At 43.4% G+C, this 25,071-nt stretch overlaps 1 long non-coding RNA gene across 1 annotated transcript; it reads right to left on the bottom strand.

The window, feature by feature from the left end:
* Positions 1-3,367: 3,367 nt before the first annotated feature.
* Positions 3,368-24,491, bottom strand: LOC115518244. Its single transcript, XR_003970199.2, has 5 exons — positions 23,635-24,491; positions 11,117-11,215; positions 10,150-10,312; positions 4,413-5,098; positions 3,368-3,740 (listed from the first exon to the last, which is right to left on the bottom strand). It is a non-coding gene; the product is annotated as an uncharacterized LOC115518244 (long non-coding RNA).
* Between the last annotated feature and the right edge of the window lie 580 nt (positions 24,492-25,071).

The raw sequence follows: 25,071 nt of genomic DNA, 5'->3' as shown, positions 1-25,071 counted from the left end.
TCAGTCAATTAAGCATCCAACTTTTGACTTCAGTTCAGCTCATGATCCAAGGCTATGGGATCGTGGCCCTCATGGGTCTCCATGTTGAGCATGGAGCCTGCTTGAGATTCTCTCTCTCTCTCTCTCTCTCTCCTTCTGCCCCTCTGCCCTATTCATGCTCTCTCTCCCTCTAAATAAATTTTTTATTTAAAATAAAGAAAGTTGAGGCACCTGGGTGGCTCAGTCAGTTAAGCATCTGACTGCAGCTCAGGTCATGATCTCACAGTTTGTGGGTTCAAGCCCCACATCGGGTTCTGTGCTGACAGCTCAGAGCCTGAAGCCTGTTTCAGATTCTGTGTCTCCCTCTTTCTCTGCCCCTCCCCTGCTGGCACTCTGTCTCTCTCTCTCTCTCTCTCTCTTTCAAAAATCAATAAACATTAAAAAAAATAAAACTAAATTAAAAAACAAAAAAGGTCTTTGAAGATGTGGTTAAGAATACAGAAATGTGGTCTATATATACAATGAAATATTACTCAGTGGTCAAAAAGAATGAAATCTTGCCATTTGCAACAATGTGGATAGAACTAGAAGGTATTATGCTAAGCAAAATGAGCCAGTCAGAGAGAGACAAACATCATATGATTTCACTCATATGTGGAACTTATGAAACAAATTAGATGAACATAGGGGAAGGGGAAAAAAAAGGGAAGCAAACCATAAGAGACTTAACTATAGAGAATAAACCTAGACTTGCTGGAGGGAAGGTGCATGGGGAATGGCCTAAATGGGTGATGGGTATTAAGGAGGGCACTTGTTGGGATGAGCACTGGGTGTTATATAGAAGTGATGAACCGCCGGGTTCTACCCTTGAAACCAATACAACATTATATGTTAACTAACTTGAATTTAAATAATTAGATTTTTGAAAAATTAAAAAAATTTTAAAAAATGAAGACTGTTGGGGCGCCTGGGTGGCTCAGTCGGTTAAGCGTCTGACTTCAGCTCAGGTCGTGATCTCGCGGTCCGTGAATTCAAGCCCCGCGTCAGTCTCTGTGCTGATGGCTCAGAGCCTGGAGCCTGTTTCGGATTCTGTGTCTCCCTCTCTCTCTGACCCTCCCCCATTCATGCTCTGTCTCTCTCTGTCTCAAAAATAAATAAACGTTAAAAAAAATTTTTTTAAATGAAGACTGTTAAGATGGAGAATTATTCTGGAATATGTGGGTAGCTCAATTTAATCACATGGGGATCTTTGTTCGAGGAAGGTGGCAGCGTTACCCAGAGAAAGGCTTGAAGGAGCTGTGCTGCCATCTTTGAAGATGAAGCAAGAGGCCACAAGCCAATGAACGCAAGTGGCTTCTAGAAGCTGCAAAAAAGCAAGGAAATCGATTCTCCCCCAGAGTTCCAAAGAGAACAGAGCTCTACCAACACCCTGACTTTTGCCTATTAAGATCCATTTTGAAACTCTGACCTCCAGAACTATAAGATAATAATTCATATTGTTTTTAAACCACAATGTGTGGTAATTCATTATTTCACAAATTATTACAGCACATTAACTAAATTCTCTCACCCGCAAGATCTATATGGTGACAGGCTTGCTCTGAAAAACGAAATCTATGATTTAGGTAAACGTGTCCAATAAACTTCAGCTTAATACTTAGTATCCAATAACTATTAATTTATGCCTGCTTCAGGAAACATTATGAACTTTAGTATCTAAAATCTTCCTGATGAAGCTTTGATGTGGAGAATATCGACAACCTTTTTTCTGCCGGGTTCAGATAAAGCCATTTCCCCCAAGTGGACCACTGGCCAGAGATTACTCTGATTGGCTCATGCCTGGGTTAAAATATTCTGAACATCAATGTTTCTTCAAGGGTAAGAGTCATGGGGGGCGGGGGCGCCTGGGTGGCTCAGTCAGTTGAGCATCCAACTTCAGCTCAGGTCACGATCTCATGGTTTGTGAGTTCAAGCCCTGTGTCGAGCTCTGTGCCGACAGCTCAGAGCCTGGAACCTGCTTTGGATTCTCTGTCTCCTTCTCTCTCTACCCTTCCCACGTCCCTCTCAAAAATAAATATTAAAAAAGCCGGGGGGTGGGGGGTAAGAGAAATGGTGTGTTTCATCCTAGTGCATCATGAAAAGAATCTGAGAAAAATGAGGGAAGCCATCCAGACAAAGCAACTATTGCTAAGTAGCTCAGTAAAGAAAGCACCCTCTTCAAGAAGCAAAAACATTGAACATGAGCAGTTAATGATGAATTGTAACTGGGGAGAAAAATGACTCTGTGTAGGACCAGGTACATGGACATCCAGTCTGTCCAGGAGCCGATCTCCATGCTCAAAGGGGCTTTATACTCAGTTTAATATGCTGCCTTCAATGCCTTCAACTTATTACTAATATCTAAACAAGACACTCTAAGCTTTTATTTTGCACGTGACCGTGCAAATTACGTAGCAGGCCCTGACCCTTTGTGCGTAAAAGAGGTGGTGTAGTTTTTGTCTCGTCCAATATAGCTTTCATTTTTTTTTTTTTTTACTTACATGTTTTTAATTACACTTGGGTGACTGGGTTGGTTAAGCCTCAGATTCTTGGTTTCAGCTCAGGTCACGGTCTCATGGTTTGTGGGATCAAGCCCCATGTCAGCTTTCCATTAAAAGGAGTTGGACCACACAAATCATATGACCACTTTGCCGGCTCGCTTTGACATGTTACCATCAACGTCTAACTTGCCTGCCTCAGAAAGCTAATGAGGCCAAGAAGATGCTAATTCTGATGGAGCTTGGCATACCTGAAACTTCTGGGGGTCACTAAGAACAAAGACCGGGGTTTAATGAGCATCAGAGTTTAAAATATTGTGACTTCCAGTCGGTTAAGCGTCCAACTTCAGGCTCAGGCCATGACCTTGCGGCTTATGAGTTCGAGCCCCACGTCGGGCTCTGTGCTGACAGCTCAGGGCCTGGAGCCTGCTTCGGATTCTGTGTCTCCCTCTCGCTCTCTGCCCCTCCCCCTCTCATGCTCTGTCTCTGTCTCAAAAAAAAAAAAAAAAAAACATTAAAAAAAATGAAAATATTGTGACTTCCAGAAAGACTGGTGGAGTAGGAGAATCCTGAGCTCACCTGGTCCCATTGGTACACCTAAATAACACACACATCAGTGTAGCTCACCTAGAAAATGACCCCAAGACTTGCTGAACAGACTCTCCACTCTTTTTAATTTTTTTATGTTTATTTATTTTTGAGAGAGAGAGAGAGAGAGAGACAAATGCGAGCAGGGGAAGGACAGAGAGAGAGGGAGACACAGAATCGGAAGCAGGCTCCAGGCTCTGAGCTGTCAGCACAGAGCCTGACGTGGGGCTCGAACTCACGGACTGCAAGATCATGACCTGAGCCGAAGTTGGATGCACAACTGACTGAGCCCCCCAGGCACCCCTCTCCACTCTTGATCATAGAGAGGAGGCCACATCAAAACTGGAAAGATGGCCTGGAGACAGGCTGGGAACCAAACTAAGCTGCAAGGCTCACCACAATAAGGAGGTACACCATAGGCATGGAGAAGGGAGAGGAAGAGACCCACGCCGGGGACCCCAGACAAGGGGGACTTGCACTGAGAAGATGAATCCCCATCATGTCTGCCTTTGAAAATCACAGGGGCTTAACTTCACACGTTTTTATAATCAGCAGGGCTTAACACCGGAAACTCTAACAGTTAGCAGGTTTGGTTCTGACGGAGCTTGAGGGTGACAGGGAAACTGAGTTCCAACCCTTAAAAAAAAAAAAGCATAAGAAACAACCCCACCTACACAGATATAGCATAAGAGCAGCAGTTTGAAAAGCATAGCATATGGGGTATGCAGTAAGGTAGACTTATTTCCTGGCCTCAGAGCATGTACAGGAGGGGCAGATATCTTTGGGACACTTCTCTAAGAAGTGCCCTCTGGCTGGTGCCATCTCTCTCCTCGGCCCACTAGCCTAGATACATGGACACCTGTGGGAATCAGCCCAAAGACTCTCCACGTAGCTTTGCTAACGGTGCACCCTGCTCCCACATTCTCCTGCAGACTACACCCTCCAACCATCCTCATTCAGCAGAGTCCCTCTAAAGTGGATGCAGGTCTCATCCCCAACAATGGCCAGCACCACTCCAAAGTGACTTGTCCTGGGGAGAGGGTAAGATAACCACACACGTAAGTAAGACTCTAGCCCCAGCAGTGGGCTGAGGCCGGGCGTCTATCTGGTCTGACCCAACTCAAGCCCAAGGTGGCCTAAGACTGGCCCTTTAACATCACGGAGACCAAACCCTGCCTATAACAGGCCAAGGGAGCCATTGCAGACAACTAGACTGAAGGCAAACACATCTCAACCACAATAATAGGGCACACGTCTTTGCTCTGCTAATTTATCACCTTCTAGCCCCCCACTACCATAACCACTGACCTTTTTATTGTCTCCATAGCTTTGCTTTTTCCAGAAAGTCGTATAGTTGGGATCACAAACTTTTTCAAATTGATTTCTTTCACTTAGTAATGCGCATTTAAGTTTCCTCCAAGTATTTTCATGCACTGATAGCTTATTGCTTCATAGCTGTGAATAATATTGCCTTGTCTGAATGTTCCGTAGTTTGTTTAACCACTCAGCCACTGAAGGACATCTTGATTGCTTCCCAATTTTGGCAATTATGAATAAGGCTGCTGACATCCTTGTGCAGGTTTTTATGCGGATGTAAGATTCCAGCTTCTTCAGGTCAATACCAAGGAACATGATTCTCTATTTTGACCATTACGTTTGGAGACTCTGGGAGCTATACATCCTTATTTTAGTAGGGAGTCAGCTTCTTTAGATGTAGCATGCACACTCTGGCCCACTTTTGGGTTCTGTGGTTCCAGTGACAATTTTCAGAGTCAGGGTTATTTTGGTCTTGGTTTATCTGGTACCACAGGGGCTCCCGTGGTCTCTCCTGGTGCTGCAGGAGGGGGGCAGAAGGAGCGTTCTCAACCCGCCCAGCCTGGTGCATCCAGCTGGAAGAAGGGAGCCTTCAGCCACAGAAATGAAGAAAACTGCCTGGACAGTGTGCTTATTAGGGTGTGTTCACCCCTGCTGGCGTTCCTGGCCTTGTGGTGTCTCTGCACGGGAGAGGAGAGTCTCAGGTCTGGAAGGGTGAGTGCTTTCTTCAGCTGCTTACTGACAGTGGGGATCCCAGTAGATCCCTTTCACTAGCCCTACTGGACTTGCCTGGTAGTGTTAGTGGGAAGCCATCAATCAGTGCAAAAGAAGAATCTACCTGGGTTGTCTTTTATTGTTAGGTTGGGGGTCAGGAAATACCAAGCTGTAGTTGACTTCTTTTAGGTACAGTGGGAAGGGCATACAAGGTGCCCTGCCACCGTGTTAGTTCTCCAGTTCTAGGATCCCAAACCAGCTCCCTTCCATCTCACCATCTTGAAAAATTCTCGACTGCCTATCCCTGGTGTGATTTTCAGACGGGGATCACGGACAGATAATGCTAGCCCAGCCTGTCCTACCAGAAGTTATGGCCCCACCCACATTTTCTATCTGAGTTCCTGTTGTGATAAATCTTATCCAAGGTCACTTCCTTTGTCCTTCTCTCTTTTTCCATTTTTATTACTTTGTGTCTTCCCACGTCTTGCTCTCCACCTATTCTGTGGTTATCCCTGCTCTTGAGGTCTCAGTGGTCTCTCTGGTTATTACATTGTATTCTAAGAAACACAGAAGTCCAATCTTAGACCTAATGGGAATGCTGAAAGAATCCAATTTTCTGGGGTGCCTAGTGGCTCAGTGTCCGACTCTTGGTTTGGGCTTCGATCGTGATCTCACGGTTCATGAGATCGAGCCCCAATCAGGCTCTACACTGACACCGTGGAGCTTGCTTGGGATTCTTTCTCTCTCTCTCTCTCTCTCTCTCTGCTCCTCCTCCCCACTCTCTCTCTCTCTCAAAAATAAACGGATGGTGAGTTAATATGGCAGAGCAGCTCGGAGACGCTGAGCTTGTCTTTGTCCCTGAAACGCAGCTAGATCAGTACCATACCATTCTCAACACCTAGGAAATTGAGCTGAGGATTAACACAACAATCCGTATAACTTGGGCCACAGAACTCAGCAGGTACCTGGTGTAGACAGGTGAACTGGGGGAGAGAAAAGCCACAAAAAGTAGGGAGCCACTTTCACAGAGAGAGGACAGAGAGAAAGAGAAAGAGGGAAATTGTGGCGCACTGGGATTGCACAAGAAAAGTACTCCCCCTGAAAGTAGCTGGAGAGAAAGAGTGAAAACGCTCGCAGGGGACTAAATAAGAAATCTTTTCCCCAAAATCATCGATGGGGAGAAAAGAGAGGGATTCAATACCACCAGGATTCTATAAACAGTGGAGTGCAAAGTCTGAAGTTTCAGAGGTTAGTGACTGGCGGTGCTCTGGTGAGGAACTAGGGTGAATTCCCAGGAGCAAGCAGCGGGGTCTGAGGGGTCTGTATGCCGGAGAGAAGCAGTTCCCTGCTTGGAGGGCCTTTGCCCCCCTACAGTCAAAGGTCCCAGCGGACCCTGGAAAGCAGCCACGTTTGCCGGTACTGGGACGCAGAAACCAGAGTGCGGCGAAACCTGGCATCGGGCTGTGGGTTGTGACTTGGCATCTCTGAACCTCTGCTACTACGTGATCATAAGAACATTTTCTGGGGCAAGCCATTGCTCGGCGAGACCCTCCCCCAGAGAGTCAGTGGGGGTCCAAGCCACGGGGATCTCTGAAGTGTGGGGTTTGGAACACAACCCCATCTGAGATAAAGCTCTGGAGTGAACTGCCACCTGACAGGCAAACAGCTTGGACATGGACAGGGTAGAGGTGGGGAGTAGACGGAGGCCTGAGCCAAAGGGGAGGTGCCTGAATGCAGGTCAGTGAGAGCAAGAAGCTCCTTCCCCAGAGACTAAGGAGCTGGGTGAAGCCATTTTCACCTCTCACACGCACACAGATCCACCGCAGTAAGTTAAGCAGCAACAGTTAGTGGAGAAAGGAGCCATTATACCATTAATCCAAGAACATCCCCCAGAAGACCAGCACAGTCCCTCCACCTGCTTAGCGTATGGACTATAGAATACTTCATAGTTTCAGTTCTAGGGGAAACAGGATGTAACTTCATTTGGGTTTCATTCTGTTTGCTGGTTCATTTATTTGTTCATTCTCTTTGCTTCTGTTTTTGCTTAAATTGTTTTCTTTTTTCTTTCCTTCTTTCTTTCTCTTGGACACAGAAAGAGAAAAATGTATTTCCTTGTATTTTATTTTTTATTTTTTTAAAAAGTTTTATCCGATTTCATTTTATATTCTATTTTATTATACATTTTTTTAATTTTTTAATTTTTTCTTTCCTTTCCCTTTTTTTCTCTATCAAGCTTCTTTCAACAAGGACACTGAAACACACCTAAAATCTAGCTTCCTTTGATTTTTTTTGTTTTGTTTTTAATCTTTTAAAAGTCACAGGATATAAAATCAACACACAAAAATCTATTGCATTTCAATACACCAATAATGAAGCAGCAGAAAGAGAAATCAAGGAATCGATCCCATTTATAAATGAACCAAAAACCATAAGATACCTAGGAATAAGCCTAACCAAAGAGGTGAAATATCTATGCACTGAAAACTATAGAAAGCTTATGAATGAAATTGAAGAAGACACAGAAAAATGGAAAGACATTCTATTCTCATGGGTTGGAAAAACAAATATTGTTGAAATGTTGATCCGACCCAAAGCAATCTACATATTCAATGCAATCCCTACCAAAGAACACCAGCATTCTTCACAGAGCTAGAACAAACAATCCTAAAATTTGTATGGAACCAGAGAAGACCCCAAATAGCTGAAGTAATGTTGAAAAAGAAAACCAAAGTGGGAGGCATCACAATTCCAGACTTCAATCTGTATTACAAAGCTGTAATCATCAAGGCAGTATGGTACTGACACAGAAACAGATGCATAGAATAGATCAAGGGAACAGAAGAGAAAACCCAGAAACGGACCCACATACATATGGCTAACTAATCTTTGACAAAGCAAGAAAGAATACCCAATGGAAAAGAGACAGTCTCTTTAGCAAATGGTGTTGGGTAAACTGGACAGTGACATGCAGAAGAATGAATCTGGAGCACTTTCTTACACCATACATAAAAATAAACTCAAAATGGATGAAAGACCTAAATGTAAGAGGGGAAGCCATCAAAATCCTAGAGAAGAAAATAGGCAACAACTTCTTTGATCTCAGCCATAGCAACTTCTTACTTGACATATCTCCAGAGGAAAGAGAAACTAAAGCAAAAATGAACTATGGGACCTCATCAAGATTAAAAGCTTCTGCACAGCAAACAATCAGCACAATTAAAAGGCAACCGACGAAATGGGAGAAGATATTTGCAAATGACATATGTGATAAAGCGTTAGTATCCAAAATCTATAAAGGACTTGTCAAACTCAACACCCAAAAACAAATAATCCAGTGAAGAAATGGGCAAAAGACATGAATAGACACTTTTCCAAAGAGGACATCCGGATGGCTAACAGACACATGAAAAGATGCTCAACATCACTCATCATCAGGGAAATACTAGTCAAAACCACAATGAGATACCACCTCATATCTGTCAGAATGGCTAAAATGAACAGCGTATGTTGGTGAGCATGTGGGGAAAGCGGAACCCTTTTGCACAGCTGGTGGAAATGCAAGCTGGTGCAGCCACTCTGGAAAACAATATAGAGGTTCCTCAAAAAATTAAAAATAGAACTACCCTATGACCCAGCAATTGCATTACTGGGTATTTATCCCAAGGATACAAAACTGCTGATTTGAAGGGGAACATGCACCCCAACGTTTATAGCAGTGCTATCAACACTAGCCAAATTATGTAAAGAGCCCAAATGTCCATCGACTGATGAATGGATAAAGAAGAAGTGGTATATATACACAATGGAATATTACTCGGCAATCAAAAAGAATGAAATCTTAACATTTGCAACAACGTGGATGAAATTAGGAGTGACGATGCTAAGTGAAGTAAGTTAGGCAGAGAAAAACAAATATCATATTATTTTACTCACATGTGGAATTTAAGAAACAAAACAGATGAACATAGGCGAAGGGAAGCAAAAATAAGATAAAAACAGAGAAGGAGACAAACCATAAGAGACTCTTAAATACAGAGAACAAGCTAAGGGTTGCTGGAGGTGTTGGGGGGGGAGATGGGCTAAATGAGTGATGGGCATGAAGGAGGGCACTTGTTGGGATGAGCACTGGGTGTTCTATGTAAGTGATAAATCACCAAATTCTATCCCCGAAATCATTATTACACTATATGTTAACTAACTTGGATTTAAATAAATAAATAAATATTTAGGATAAAATGTAATCTTTTCCCTTTTTATTGTGATCACAAAACTGAAGGAAACCACAATATGTACCCCAAAATATTAATTAACTTAACTGAATTACTACTGTCAGGGACCGCACAAAGCAATGAGAACATAAGCAAGAAGTCACTGTGACTTCTCCTTGCATGCTGCAACATTGTTATTGGGAAATAAGAAAACTGGGTAAGTAACAGAAACACAGTGTAATGAGGTTTCTGTTGGGGAAGTAACAGCTTTGGGAACACAAGCATGTGGAGAAACTCAGAAAGGAGCTCTGCGAAAGGCCATGATTAAATGAAGACTAAGGATGAGTTGACGAAACTCCTCTATGGTTGCAGCTCTCTACACATAAACCACACCCCCAGTTGATCCGCTCCTTCAGTCTCTCTCCATCGTCTATGCCAGAATTCAGGTCTATGGAACCCCAGCTGCTGATGCGACTATAATCCCAATTACTCCTAGACGGCTGCGCCCTGAATGCTTCTCAAGTTGCTGAAAAAGCAATGCAGCAGTCCCCCCCCCCCCACCGTATCCACAGGGAACACGTTCTAAGATCCCCAGTGGATGCCTGCAACTGCAGATACCACTGGGCACACACGCACACACACACACACACACACACCCCTACGACAGAGGTTAACTTATAAACTATGCACAGCAAGAGATAAGCAATAACAATAAGAAAAGAGAACAATTGGAATTGGAACAACACACTATAATAACAGTTATGCTGATGCGGTCTCTCTTTCAATTGATCTGCTTTTCTTATACTCACCCTTCCTCGTGCGATGGTTGAGACGATAAAATGCCTATGTGATGAGATGAACTGAGGTGAATGATGTAGGCAGGCAGGGAGATGGAGTGTTAGGCTACTGCTGACCTTCTGATGTTATGTCAGGAGAATCGTCTACTTCCAGACCACAGTTTACCCAGGATCTCTGAAACCACAGAATAAAGAGACAGTGCATTAGTGGGCGACTCCTGTTCTCATTTCCAGTGGACGTGAACACCACGGAGCTCTGGCTTGACTACTGCGCATTCTGGAACGCTTCTACCAGTCCGGAGCTATCCGGTAGCTGGAAAAGTATTTAGGGTACGATTTCTTTTATTTATTTATTTTTTGGTAACAAGGTCGGGGAGATGGGGCGCAGGCATTTGAAAGATGGAAAGGAAACAGTGATATAATTCTATCATGTGGCCTTACCTACTGTTAGGAGTTTGGGTTGCACACTGAGAGCAGAGGAGGAATTATAGAAAGATTTTATGCAAGAACGTGACCTGATCCTATCTGTATTGAAAGGATCTCTCTGGTCACAATGTAAAGAATGAATCAGAATGTATTTAAATTAGGAAACTGGGTAAGTCCCAAATTACCTAGACTTTTTCTGTTATAAACCGTGTACTTTTGCAAGCTTGTTCTCATAAGGACATGTTTCACACATGCGCTTTGAATAATTAATTCAACTAATCATGATTTCCACAGAAGTATCAACAATTGACTTAAACAGCTCACTGACTTCCTGCTGGGAGGAGCAGAAGACTGACCATGAACTTAACGTCACTTTGAATTCCCCACACTGGTAGCAGAGCTATTGCTGGTACTTTATTTTTATTTCCATAGAGCTATAATGGAAGAACAACATATTTTAACATTTACTATGAGCTTCACATGCTGGCAAAGACTTTTATGTTATCTCATTTGAACCTTGTCACTAGGCAGTGAAACTGCTCCTTATACTTACTGTTCATATGAAAAAATTCTCCTCAAGGGGCTTGGTCATGGATCAAGGTCACAGCCGGTTGAGAAATGGAATCCATGCTTTAGATATATGCCTCGGAACCTAGTTTGTAAAAGAACACCAGGTTAGGGCCACGCTTTGACTCAAATTTCATCTGTGAGTCAGTCACACACAGTTTGTCAACGTAAAGTCTTGGGGTTTTTTGCTTTGTTCTGTTTTTTACTCTCCAGACGTCTGGAGAAATTTACCCGTCTTCGTCAAAAAGTTCACAGAAACCACGCAAGTAAGACGGAGTCTTATAATAATGAAGGCATGTCCACAGACCCGTTTCGAACATGTGCTATATCTGAGACACACTGCCAGTCTCCGAGGATACAGACGTGAACTAGATGGGAGTTTGTGCCTCTTGGAAACCCTGAGCTATAACAGATTGTATGGCAAAAAGCATCATATTCAGGGTGAAATAAAGTTACTACTCACTGGAAAAAAAGATTTAATCCCTGAATGAAATTTATTTGCATGCAGCTAATAACATAGCCTTAAAGGATATATAATAAGAATTTCATGGAATTACAAGAAGAAATTGACAGATACACCAACAAAGGAGGAGAAATGGAATAAGGGAAAATTGCAGTGTCAATTCCTAGTTGTTCTTTTGGGGATTCATCAGTCCCGTGTAGCTAACGCTATAAGGATTTTTAACATTTTGTTTTTTAAAACTCAATAGTATAGAAACAGCCTTGACATCGGGTGCTGAGTGCTTAAAGCGTTCCAGAAATTAACTCTGTGTGATTTAATCTGGGATAAAAGCAGAATTTTAAAGCCAAGAAAGGGTAAAATAAAGAGCGCTATTGGTTTATAGGTATAATATTTATGTAGCACCCTGTAATTTAAGACATAAACACCAAGAATTAAAGTGCAAAAAGCACTTTTCAGTGTTTCTAAGTTTTTAACATACAGAGAACAAAGTAAAGAGTTTCAGCACTTTTCAAATTCTCCTATATAATTGTAAGTGACAATGAGAGAATTTTGAATGTGTTAACACTTTTTAAAGGCCAGTCACAGGCCAGTTTGTAATTTTTCTCATTGGTTATCAAAATAATTTAATAAATGGAAGAGCACAAAAAGAATTTATATATCTTATCCCATTGTGCAATACGTGTTCCATGAGGTTAAATTTTTCCCATAAATACAACGCCCACACGTGAGCCATACATAATCCCAGTAGAAAGAAAAGAAAGCTCAAAATATACCAGACACTATATTCAGTGTTGTCTGTACATTTCCAAGTGTGATGGGATGATTCTCTGCTAAGGCCTATCTGAAGGTCAGAAGGGTTTTTTATCTTTACAGGAAATTCTATTCTAAAAGGAAAGTCTACTTACAGGAAGTAAGTACGTGTGTTATCTTTCTGTCACATTGCTCTTGGTTCTCTCTTCTCTACAGCCTTCTCTCTTTCTGGGTGGTAGCATGGTAATAAGGAGAAGCACGGACTTTGGGGTTTGACTTCCCAATTTCGAGCTTAACTCATTCAATGTCTCTGATTCCAGCTTACTTTTGTGAAACTGACCAAAAATCCCAGCTCAGGGAAGTCCCAGTTTATGCCTGTTGTGCTACAGAACCCTCTGGTCATTTTCACTTCTTAAATGAAGATGACTAAGATGATATTTAGATGACAAACTATAGGATCACCATACTTCTTCATACAGTGGGAGCGACAGAGCTAGTCTTGTAGGCTAATTATGCAGATTACATGAAAGAGTTGATCTAAAATATCTCACAGGGTTCCAGGAAGAGAACACAATAAATGTTAGGTACTAATATGCACCCAGGCCCCCAAGTCTGCTGGGATAGGGTTCTTCCTTATCCTTCAGCTTTAATCCTATGCAGTCTACCCCTCTCAGAGGGCAAAGTATTCAACAAACAGCATGATCCAAAACCATTTTTTACCAGTTCTTCCAGGGTTTCAAACTGAACCATGGCAGCTTGAGTCACAGAAGGTCTAAGTGGCTCCCTGCAGGTTCCCACTAACCTAGGGCCTCCTCCCCACCAGTGCCAGCCAGCTCCAGTGACCAGGATCCGGGCAGGGTCCCGGAAACCCAGGCGTCATTTCATCCAGGCACCTGCTGTCTCCAGTGGCCCCAAAGCCACTCCTGTGACTCCCCTGCAGGCTCCCACGAGTCATGAAACCAGCTCATCCAGCACCTGCCTGATCCAGAGGTCCCAGACACCATCCACGGCTCCAGACAGCTGCCAAGGCAGGGTTCCCTGCAGGCTCCCAAGAATCCAGGCCCCTCATTGCATCCGGGAATCTGGCAGCCCCAGCAGCCCCGTGTGGCTCCAGCAGCCCCACGCAGAATCCTTGACTCAGGCAGGGAAGCACCCGTGGCCCTAGGCAGCTCCCGTGGCACCAGGTTCTACAACGCTCCCATGAGAACAGACCCTGGTTCACTCTGGAACCTTCCAGTTCCAGTGACCCCAGGCAGGCCACACGCTCTAGGCAGCTTCACTGGCCCCGGCCTCACAGAGGGCCCCTGGGAAATGAGGCTCCTGGCCCACCTTTATGCCAGCTAGCTCCAGTAGCCCCTAGTGGCTCAGTGGCCACAGGGAGCCCCCATAACTCCAGGTATCTTTCACTGTTCTCATGAGTTCGGGCCCCTGATCCACTCCATCACCTACCAGGCTCCTATGGCCCCAGGTAGCTCCAGCTGGCTCCCATGGCTCTGGGTGACTCCTATGAACTCAGGCTCCCAATCAATACCCACAAACCCTAGCTCCATGGGAGCAACACCTATGAACCCAAGGTCCCACTAGGGCTCAACATCAGGGTGAATACAGCTGGTCCAGACATACAACCATTTTCAGCATCAGGTCACCCAAGGACTCCAATAGCAAGCCCACCCCTGGATAACACTAGACTGCCCACCCGAATCTCTGGACAAGCTGAGTAGTGAAAGGCTGGCCTTCCAACACTAGTTTGTGAAGACTGGAGAGGTGCCTATATCCTCAAATGTACAGACACCAATACAAGGCCACAGTAATCATGAATAAGCAAGGAAACATGACACCATCTCCAAAGGAAACTGATAAAATTTCAATGATGGACCCTAAATAAATGGAGATCTATGGACTGTCTGACGAGGAATTCAGAAGAATCCTCCTAAAGAAATCCAGTGAACTCTAAGAAAACACAGATAGACAACGAAAGAAAATTCAAAAAACAATGCATAGACAAAACGAGATGTTCAACAAAGGAACAGAAAACATTATAATAAGTCAAGCAGAAATCCTAGAGTCCAAGACTACAATGCCTGCACTAAAGAACTCAAAGAGAGCTTCAACAGGAGACTGCAACAAGCAGGAGTAGTGAAGACAATACAGGTCTATTAAAATCATATGGCCAGAAAAGCAAAATGAAAAAAAGAGTGAAGAAAGCCTATATGAATTATAGGATATCATGCAAAGAAATAATCTGTGCATTGCCGGACCCTCCAAAGGAGAAGAGTGGGCAAAAGGAACAGAAAGTTTGTTTATTTTTTTTTAATTTTTATTTTTTTTACTTTTTTTTTAATGTTTATTTATTTTTGAGACAGAGAGAGACAGCGCATGAACAGGGGAAGGTCAGAGAGAGAGGGAGACACAGAATCTGAAACAAGCTCCAGGCTCTGGGCTGTCAGCACAGAGCCCGACACGGGGCTCGAACTCATGGACCGTGAGATCATGACCTGAGCCGAAGTCGGACGCTTAACCGACTGAGCCACCCAGGCACCCCAGAAAGTTTGTTTAAAGAAAGAACATCTGAGAACTTCCCAAATATGGGGAGGAATTTAGATATCCAAGTTCACGAAGCTATTAAGTCACCCCACACTTTCAACCTAAAACAATCTTCTCCAAACCACAAAATAACAAAACGGCATAAAATCACAAAGAGAGAATCTTTAAAGGAGCAAGAGAAAATGAGTTTTTCACAAATAAAGTAACCCCCGTAACGTTATTAGATTTCTCAGCAAACACCTTGCGAGCCAGGAGAGACTGCGATGACATATTTAAAGTGCAAAAGAAAAAAACTGCAAACCAAAATTACTTTACAGGGCAAATTTGTCTTTCAGGAATGAAGGAGAGATAAAGACTTTCCCAAACCATCATGAACTGGGGGTATTCATCACCACTGGACCTACCTCACAAGAAATGCTGAAAAAAGAGTTCCTCGGGATGAAACAAAAGGATGCTAATTAGTAACAAGAAAACATGAAATTGTAAAACATCCTGGTAAAGACATATACAGTAAATATACATAGTCAAGTGCAGAATATTCAAATACTGGAGTATGGTGCTATGTAACCATGGCTTTAGCATAAAGGCTTAATGGGCAAAACTGTTAAGAAATAACTATAGTTATGAGACTGTTTTCATGGACCCACATCATAAAAAGAAATAAATTATGACACTGAGAACACAAATCATTGAGGGGTAAGTAAAAGGGTAAAGTTTTTGTGAGCGAGCCAAGTTTTCAGCATAAAACGCTCTGTTTTATCTGCAACACATGTTATGTAACCCTCATGGTAACCACAGACCCAAACCCACGGTAAATTCATCAAGCATAAACAGACCAAATCCACTGCATACCCCTAGAGAAAATCAAGCACCTACAAAGAAAGCCAACGAAAGACAAAGAAAGGAACACAGAACTCCAAAAACAGTCAGAAAACAGCAGGATGGTGTTAGCAAGCCCTTACTTATCAGTAATTAATTCTCCAATCAAAAGGCACAGAGTCGCTAAAAAGGATTTAAAAGCAAGTTGCAACTGGTCATTTCTTATCCAATCACCAAATATTTGTAGAATGTTTACTGTTGTGGCTTGAGAAAGGAAAGTTTTGCATACTCTGAAGGTGGGGGGGGGAGGAGGAGGGCAAGCACCTTTGACATCTGCAGGAGAGGTCTGGACAGATTTTCCAGAATGAGCCAGGCAAGGTGGGTGGTGTCTAGTCAAGAGAAGGATATCTCAAAAGGTCATGATTATCTGGTACCCTGAAAACCATGGTAAAGCCAAGAGCAATATGTTAGGAAAACAGTGGCACAGATAAGCTGCCTGATAAAGGAACCTTTTTTTTTTTTTTTTTAACACACCCCTGCTCTGCCACGAGGGGCTTGAGGACACCCAGACCCACTTTATTTTTTTATTATTTTTTTTAATGTCTATTTATTTTTGAGACAGAGAGAGACAGAGCATGAACGGGGGAGGGTCAGAGAGAGGGAGACACAGAATCTGAAACAGGCTCCAGGCTCTGAGCTGTCAGCACATGGCCCGACGCGGGGCTCGAACTCCCGGACCGCGAGATCGTGACCTGGCTGAAGTCGGACGCTTAACCGACCGAGCCACCCAGGCTCCCCAAGACCCACTTTAAAAACAAGTCTCCCCCCAAAAGTTAGGGTGGAGAAGGAGACAGGGACCAGTTCCAAGTGGATCTCTACCTTCCACTTAAAATACCAACGCTTCTTGAGAGGAGCGGCTTTCACAGATTTTCCACCCAGGAAGGCCAAGGAGTTGGGGACGAGTGGGGGGAGGACGATATTGAGAAATAGGAAGGGCAGGGACCCTGAACTGGAACACTAAACACTTGTTTCCCCCTGCGGCCTTTCCAAAAGTCCTTATGCCTCAGCCCATGGGGGTCTGTCCCAGGGACTCCATTACTTGCCCCCCCCCCCCCGCCCCTAAGTTCTGCAAACTCTGACGAACAGAATAGGTCAGGGGCTCAGGACGTCTGGGGTGGGGGTCTTAGGTCAGATTTTTTTCAAGTGGCCTGGCCAGGGCATGTTCACCAGGCTAGGAAGGCCCTCGGAGGTCACAGCCTGGGTGAAACCCGGGTGGCCTTTTCTTCTTCCGCCTTTTTTGGCTCCCGGCGCTGGTTCCTCCTTCACAATCTGGGAACTCCGGAGAAAGAGGAAAAGTGGGGACGGAGGAGTCTTAGGGCTGCCCACCTCGGCAGGCCTTGCCTTGGCGTCTGCAGAAGCCCTGCGCTCCGCGCCCCAGCTTCTAGGCCGCACAGGCCTGTCCAGGGCCGTGCCAGGTGGCGCCGGCAGCCGCCCAAACCACGAACAGGGCCTGACCGCCACCTGGTCTGGTTCTTACTCTCAGTTTCACCTCCTTGTGTTTCTATTCGCTGCCACGAGTTTTGAAATAGACAAAGAGGAAGAACGGAGCCGCGCAAGCCTGTAAACAGGAAGCCAAAGTGGTTCACTGGCTCCTTGCCACACTCAGCTGGGCCGCTCGACCTGCTGTTTGGGGTCCTGGTGGACAACTGTGGGGACGCCTTTACCCTTGTCCTTAGTGAGGACGGAGCTCCTCCCAGGGCCCCTGCCATGCCCTGCTGCGCCACTCACTGCAGGGGAAAAGTCTGCTCCGGACTCGACATCGTGGGCGTGGCCTGGCCTAGCAAAGATGGCGACAGGGCTCTGCCTCTTTGGGTTAAGTCTGTCCCCATCACCCTCTCTTGGATTTTCTTGGGCGCGGATTAGATTTCAAAGCCGACGATGGTCCACAGTGAGATTTGTCCAGTTGGAGCAGCAATGACACGTGTTTCTATTAAAACAAGACAGTAACTGAGGAAATCGGTCTTAGTTTCAACATTTTTCCCCTCCGTGGACTGTTTCAATTTCTGATACATTTTAGAAGTTTCAGCAGGTGATGATAATAACAAAGCACTCGACTGTGAAAGGCAGCAGTTTCTTAAGAAACTAAATATGCTTATCTTAGGATCCAGACCTCGGCATTTCACAAATGAGTTTCATTCTCTGGGCATTTCACAAATGAGCTGAAAATGGAGTTGAAAACCGATGTCCATGAAATACCTGCCCAAGCTTGTTTGAATTTTTTTTTTTAACGTTTTATTTATTTTTGAGACAGAGAGAGACAGAGCATGAACGGGGGAGGGGCAGAGAGAGAGGGAGACACAGAATCGGAAGCAGGCTCCAGGCTCCGAGCCATCAGCCCAGAGCCGGACGCGGGGCTCGAACTCACGGACCGCGAGATCGTGACGTGAGCTGAAGTCGGACGCTTAACGGACTGAGCCACCCAGGCGCCCCTGCCCAAGCTTGTTTGTAGCAGCTTGTCTGTCTGTCTGTCCCACAGCCGCCATGTCTGTCAATAGATGGATGGATAAGCAGTGTGGAACATACAAACAATGGCATATTATCTAGGGAGTTAAGTAAGGAGTGGGGGGGGGGGGGGGCAGTCCTTAGGTCAAGAAAAGACCTAAAAGAAACTGTAATGCATGTTGCTAAGTGAAAGAAGACGATCTGACAAGGCTACATACTAGAAAACCCCAACAATTTGGCATCCTGGAAAAGGCAGAACTATGGAGACAGTGAAAAGATCTGTAATTCACAAGGCTGAGGGGTAAGAGAAGGGAGGGATAAAGAGGCAGAGCCCACGGGATTTTCAGGGCAGTGAAACTATTCTGTCTGATACTGTAATGCTGGACATGTTCTTATAGATTTGTCAAAACACAGAGAATATATAAATAGAGACAGCCTTAATGGAAAGTATGGATTTTTTTGGCAACAAATGCACCACGCTAATGCAAGATGTCAGTAAGAGGGGAAAATGGGAAGGGAGGGGAAAGTTGGCATATGGGAACTTATTTTCATCTGTTACTATGTGGACGTAGGTTGGTAAGTGGACATACCCTGACCTCTAAAACTCCGACCTCCTCCTATGACCGGCTCCCTGGAGATATCACCCCACTGTTGAAAGGTAAACTGAAACATATTTAAAATGCTGAAGGTTTATTTGAACAAAAATGGATTCGAGTCAGCAGCATCCGGTCTAGCAGACGGAAGGAAGCTTTGAAGAGTTTTACAAAATGAAAGACTCTACAAGATAAAAGAAGGGAGTAGCATCGAGCAAGTTGTGTTAGGAAAAAAAGGTCGATCTTCACAAAGTTACCTTCCTTTAGGGGATCGCAGGGGTCTATCGGGCAAATAACCTCGCTAGCACTGATCAGGCGATTTCTGATTGCCTGGCTTAAGATGCCATTTCTGGGAAAGCTGAAATTATAATTAAGTCTTTTCGGTAATGTGGAGCTTAACACAAGTGACTCCATTTTGGACCTGTTGTTTTGTTCTTAACACCACGAATGCCATTCCATAAACCTCTAATTCCTTCCACATACTCTTGAAGTAAATTTCCCTTTATGCGCGTCCCAGATAGCCCAGAGGCAGGGGGGGAGCACCCATAACCGCCAACCATCCCTCCTCCCTTAACTCACTTTCCTTATAGACTCCTCACCCAGTGAGAAAGTCGCTTCCCACGTCTGTCTCCGTCACCTTCAAAACCATTCAGTTGCTCTTTCCCTCTTTCCCCATTGCCAGGCTCAGAAAGAAGTGTAGTTTTAAAGAGAAAAACTTCTTGGGCTTTAACGAAGTCTGAAACAGACTCTGAAATCTTTGTTAGGTAAGTAATCTACATCCCTCCTTGTACCTGAGTTTTACATAGTTGTATACCGAAGTAAGAAAGTTAAAGCTACCTGCCAAGTGCCTAAATCCACATTATTTAATTTGATGCACCAATAACTGTGTTGTTGACTGTGCAGATCAGGGCTATACCCTGTGATAAAGTTTAGTGCTTCCTGTGCAAAACTGCAAAGGAGCCTTTGCAGATTAAAAATCCGATATACACAATGACTTTCCTCCCTACTTCACAAATTACTTAAAAGATAACAATAACACCCTTTTCCATGACTTTTTTTGAATGATCAAAGGATGTTATATATACTTTTATGGATAACTTGTGTGTGTGTGTGTGTTTATTTTTGTAGAGACTGTAACTTAGCATAGGCAACATATATTAGGCCAACAGAGGAGTGAGCCTACCACCAGCCAGAAACTTTCTTTTTTTTTTAAATTTTTTTTTAACGTTTATTCATTTTTGAGAGAGAGAGACAGAGCATGAGCGGGGAAGGGGCAGAGAGAGAGGGAGACACAGAATCCGAAGCAGGCTCCAGGCTCCGAGCCGTCAGCACAGAGCCCGACGCGGGGCTCGAACCCACGAACTGAGATCATGACCTGAGCCGAAGTCGGATGCTCAACCGACCGAGCCCCCCAGGCGCCCCCCAGAAACTTTCTTAAACCCATTACACATGTGGTCTCAGTCTCCACAAAGCATCCTTATCTCCCGATTGTACTGGTTGTACTAAGAAATCTCCTCATCGTACTAAGAAATAGGTCTGAAAAGATTACTATATCTTGTCCAAGGCAACAAAATAAGTAAACAGGAAAGGGAGGGCGTGAATCCTCGCAATGTGATTCTAGGGTTTATACAAACTGACAGTTGAAAGACCTAGTATGTTGCAACTACTAAGTGAAACCTAAGTCAGGCACAGTTCTGTGGGTCCGAACTACAACTGGGTTTAATCCTTTACACTCTACTAAGGTACATTCAAGCTAGAAGTATGAATGAATGATCCCTATGACAACAAAATGACTAGAATAAAGTACCAAATAAGTGAGTACCATTTTCACCTATTAAACTGGCAAATATTAGAGAAATGAAAGGAAAGTTCTTGGGGATGTTAAGAATGAGAAGTGGCACTGTTATGCTTAATCAGCATGGAATTTAATTGACACAACCTTTCTAGAAAACAATTGGCAAGAGGTCGAGGATCTTAAAATTTTTGAGACCTTAAAGACCCAAAGATAAACAGTGTGGACAAAAATCCATTTCTCCTCATCGTATGACAGTGTACATTTTGTTATAAGAAGCTTGTCTCCTTAATTTCTCAGATCTGTATACCTAGAGAAACTGTACTTAAAGAACGATGTCCAAAGAAGCATCCACCTATGAACCTGATTTATCTGGTAAGATTCCACACTAGGAGCTGATATTTTAGTGGGATTAGATGTTTGGGGCTTTTGGGAGGATGAATGTATTTTGCACGCAGGAGCACGGGCTGGAGCTGGTAACTAACTTCTAATGCACAGAATACAACAAAATGATGGAATGTCACTTTTGACATTAGGCTACAAAAAACTGAATTCTGTGTCCCATAAACTTTCTTCCTCTTTATTCCTTAGGACCCTATGGAGAGATCCACATGTCAAACAACTGATATCTACAGCCAAAAGGCATTGAAGATCGGAAGCCAGCTAGCAGCCATGTGAGTGAGGTTGGAAACAGAACGTCCTCCAGTTGAACCCTGACATGCCTGTCTCCCTGTCCAACATCTTGGGAAACTCTCAGGCAGAGCATCTCACTGAGGGACATTCAGATTCTTGATCTAGAAAGACTGCAATATAATCAATGTTTGTTGTTTTAAGAGGCTAAATTTTGGAGGTGATTTGTTAAACAACAACGAAACCAAAAAACCCATCAAAGATGAGTCAAGAAATAGAAAATGTGAAGTGGGTTAGGAGAGGATTAAATGTAGGTTATGGACTGCCAAAGTTTCCAAATTCGAATAGTATTATTATTAATACTTAAAATACTTTTCTCATAAATGAGATATTAAGTGTTAAAGAAATCACTTGGGTATGTCCACTATATCTCAATGAAATAACTAGTTGGAATAAAATAAAAGAATTCACTCAGGGTTCTGGAGGTGAAGACCATTTGAATACCATCAGAAAATGGTGGGGGGTGGTTGAAAAGTTTGGAAAATGAGTTGATTTTAAGAGCTCTCCATAGGTATTTAGAGATAAACAATGGATTTTTTTCCCCTATCAGTTGTTTCAAAATGGTATCATATTTATTTATATGTTTTTTCCTTCTCTATTCCACACAAATTCTGCTTGCATTGTTCTTAAATTTTTTTTTTCAACGTTTATTTATTTTTGGGACAGAGAGAGACAGAGCACGAACGGGGGAGGGGCAGAGAGAGAGGGAGACACAGAATCAGAAACAGGCTCTGAGCCATCAGCCCAGAGCCTGACGCGGGGCTCGAACTCACGGAGTGCGAGATCGTGACCTGGCTGAAGTCGGACGCTTAACCGACTGCGCCACCCAGGCGCCCCTGCTTGCATTGTTCTTAATGTGTGTCTATATGATTTCCCTCTTTGCTAAAATCTTTTGATGGTTTCATACCATCCCTGGTATAAAATTGGAAATTTCCGGATCATCTATATTATTATACCCATCCCTTCCAAAACTATCTTTGAACAAATGACTGGCTTGAAAAGCTGCCCCATACAACACGAACAATGTCCAGAAAGAAGTTCCAGGGGATCCATGCATAGACACCCTCTCCACGTTGTTTTATTGTTGTCCCCACTAAAATTAGCATAGAAAAGCAGGTGAACACTTTGTATGAGAATCCATGTTTCGGGAGAAATTAGGTAATTGCATAGAAATACTTTTTCATACTTGAAGAAATTATGGACGACTCACACTGGAAAAAGAACTCCTCTAACAGGTAAAATGGAAAGGGTAAAGACATAACAGAGAGACGAAACATGAGCTGGAGGCAGTCAGCACAGAAAAGGGAGGTGAAAAATACCTCTGATATTTTTATCAGAAAGATAAGAATGCCTTCTGATATCTCAAAACTACGTTAGAGATATCATGATGTCAAAGTGACTGTGTGAACCAAGTCAAAGCAATGAGAAAATGGTTGTTAAGAAAGAGTGAGCGGTTCTGACATGCATAGAATCGGTGTTCCTGAAGACTAGCCCACAATGGAAAACAGCTAAGCATTAGTAGAAGAAAACTTCATTGAAATAAGAAGACAACTAAATCTGAGCATTGAATAAATAAACAAAGCAGTCTGGGTAAAGTTTCTTATTTTTCGGTACAAAGAAAAAGTCTGTTGCTTACAATGCAGAATGTGAACCCCACCCTGGACTTTGCCACAGGCCCATCGATGGCGGGAAATAGAAGAATAATGTCTACACTGTCTGAGAAAAACAGCGAAAGAGGCAAGTTCTTATATCCATCGAGTTGTCATGCAAATTAAAACCAAAACTTAACATTAAGAACTTATTGAATATGATAAATATAGCATATATCGTTCGAAAAATAAACAACTTGATGAATAAGCCCAGCCAACTAACGGATGATTAAAACTAAGGATCTCAGAAAAGATAAAGACGTCTTTATCATGAAATGACTAGAAGTTCACTGGGGTTAATGACTGTATTTAATATGAAGTTTAAAGTGGGTGCTGTATAACTAATATCAACACCATGTATGATGAAGTAAGAACTAAAGCTGAGCTACAATTGAAATTATTGTGACCTAAATATATAGATAGATAGATAGATATTATATATTGTAAATGTGGCTAAATTCTTCTTCTGGCAAAGGTAGAAATTCGTGTGATAGACGTTTGGTCAGCCAACAAATATGAAATTAAGAAAATCAATTTAAATCATAAAAGTTACGGAGCAACATCATAGCAGCGTAAGACATTCCTCATTTGCCCTCTCTCAACATCTAAAATTGGGCATCTATCCAGGAACGAAAGTGCTTCCGTGGGAGCCTGCGTTATCTAACACCATATGCCAAGGGATTTAGGAGAAGCCTTACTCACCTGTGAACTGGATAATAGGCAGATAGACCCCAGTGGAACCAGCAGGATCCTGTGAACCAGATCCAATCCCTTTTGGTCGTGGTGCCTGGAAAACACAGACTCGGGCAGATATTTACAGACAAGAGGGCCTTCAGGAAAGTTCAGGTTTATGGAGGAAAAGTTCCAGCGCGAAAAAACAAAAAACAACCCAGAAGAGTTTGGATGCCTTGGAGTGGGTGGGAGGAACTTTGCAAGCATTATTCCTCCCAGAAGGTGGCACACTTTAGAGAAAAAAAAGAAAGCTGGTATTCCTCCCATGAGAAAAAAAGGGAGACCAAGTGAGCGCCTGGCTTACCCAATTTGTGCAGGACACTGCTAGAGAAGGCCTTCTCTCCCACACAACCCAGAGCATAAGCGTACGAATTCTGTGAGTCCGAGAAGGGAGATTGGGAGAGAGGGAGATGAGAATATCAGAGACACTGATCTTAAAGTGACACTGGTCTTGCCAATTGCCTTCGAGGCTCCAGCAGGAAGTCTGGCCAAGAGCTAGGAAAACCTCACCTGGGGATTCCCCGAGCTGGCCCTAAGTACCAAACTCACACTTGCTCCCACTCCGTGACTGGCATTCTGTGTGCACTTTCCAGGGTGGAAGCAAGAGGCAGCGAAATAGACAAAGAGAGGATGTGCAGAAAACAAGCCAGAGTTTGACGCAAGGGAGGAAACACAAGCTTCAGCTGTAGCACCACCTTCAGGAAAAGAAAAGAAAGGTTACCAAAGCCAGCTTGCTCTGTTTGTTATAAGGTGAAGAGAAGATATACAAATTTAAGAATTATGCCAAACTAGGAGCGCCTGGGTGGCTCATTCCCTTAAGCCCTGGACTCTTGATTTTGGCTCAGGTCATGATCCCCATGGTTCGTGAGATTGAGCCCCGTGTCGGGCTCCATGGTGAGCATGCAGTGGGCTTGGGATTCTCTCTCTCGCTCTCTCTCTGCCCCTCCCCTGCCTGTGCTCTCTCTCTCAATAAATAAACAGTTAAAAAAACAAAGTGCTGAAAAAAAAAGTTGCCAACCAAGAATACACAAGCTGGCTAAACTGTCCTTTAGAAATGGAGAAATCGAGATTTTCTCAGGCAAACAAAAACTAAGGCAGTTCATCACCATTAAAACTACCTCATAAGAAATGCTGAAAGGAGTTCTTCAAACTGAAAATGAAAAGATGCTAATTAGTACCATGAAAATATACTAAGTTATACAACTCACTGGTAAAGGTAAATGTGTAATCAGATTCAGAAAACTTCAATTCTGTAACATGATAGTGTGTTAATCACTTAACTACATTACAAAAGTCAAGGCAAAAGAGTATTAAAATCAATTAGAGCTACTGTAATTACTTAAATACAAAATGTAAAAAGAGGCAAATTTTGACATTAAAAACATAAAAAGAGAGCTAAAAGGGTAG

The sequence above is a fragment of the Lynx canadensis genome, chromosome B4 (assembly GCF_007474595.2).
Source record: "Lynx canadensis isolate LIC74 chromosome B4, mLynCan4.pri.v2, whole genome shotgun sequence".
Taxonomy (NCBI): Eukaryota; Metazoa; Chordata; class Mammalia; order Carnivora; family Felidae; genus Lynx; species Lynx canadensis.
This window is presented reverse-complemented; position numbering and strand designations above follow the sequence as displayed.